Source organism: Erinaceus europaeus, chromosome 2 (genome assembly GCF_950295315.1).
Source record: "Erinaceus europaeus chromosome 2, mEriEur2.1, whole genome shotgun sequence".
Lineage (NCBI taxonomy): Eukaryota > Metazoa > Chordata > Mammalia > Eulipotyphla > Erinaceidae > Erinaceus > Erinaceus europaeus.
The window spans coordinates 57,321,001-57,322,202 of NC_080163.1; positions in this window are offsets into that span (position 1 = coordinate 57,321,001).

Genomic DNA, 1,202 nt, shown 5'->3' on the forward strand with positions numbered 1-1,202 from the left:
CCCACTGGGCTTCTTGAATCTTTATGTCTTTGATGTTGTCTAGACTAGAGAAGTTTTCAGCTATTATGGTCTGAAGAATGCTTTCTTCCTCTCCCTCTCTTTCTTCCTCTGGTAAGCCAATAATGCATATATTATTTCTTTTGAAGTCATCCCATAGGTCTCTGTTGTTGTTTTCAGTATCTCTTAATCTCTTTTTGAGATCTCTTACTTCTCTCTCAGTTGTCTCTAATTCATCCTCGATCTTGCTAATTCTATCTTCAGCTTCATTTATTCTATTTTCTCTCTCCTCTACTGTTTTCTGGAGTTCTTCTATTTTGTTATTCTGTTCTGATACTGTTTTAGCTTGTTCAGCTAGTTGTGTTCTGAGCTCAGCTATTTCAGGTTTGAGTTCTCTAATAACCTTGAGATAGTGTTTCCTTCCAGAGTCTCATTTGTTGTTCCTGTATTTCTGATTACAATTTTTCAAACTCTTTACTCACTCTTGTGATTATTTCCTTAACTACTGTTTGGATGTTGACTTCCTTATTTTGTGCTTCATCCTTTGGGGGGCTTTTAGCTGGACTCTTGTCCTGGTTCATTCCTTCAGTATTTCTTCTTGTTGGTTTAACCATTTTATATATTATGTTATGAGGTCCCTCTCTCAGTACTTTTCAAATTACTGATCACTATTTCCTGGATTGACTTGTGTCTAAGTAAGGTAATTAAAGAGTTCACAGTTGCGGAAATTGACAGTTGTTTCTGTACTATTTCAATCCCTGAGTTGAAGCACAGAGGCTGTTAAAATCCTCTTTTATTCTTTTTCTTTCCTATAGGTTATGGGAGCCTGAGGGCTTTTAAACTATAAGTAGGCTTCTTAGCTTAATAACTCACTCCAAACTAAGAGATAAAGCAGGGTTGGGGAGAGATTGTACAGTGGTTATGCAAAGAGATTCTCACACCCCAAAGATCCAAAGCTCCAGGCTCAATTCAGCTTCTCTTCCAAGTCAGGCAGCACTGCTGGGCCCTGTGAGTTTCTAAGCAAATCCCATTTATATTCTGTAGGTTCTGAGGCCACTAATGAAGCTTTCCCCCTGCAGGTGGGGATGAGGGGCTTGAACCTGGGTCCTTGTGGACTGTAATGTGAGCATTTAACGGGGTGTGCAGCCACCTGGTCCCCAATAAAAATAAATCTTACAGGGAGTCGGGCTGTAGCACAGCGGGTT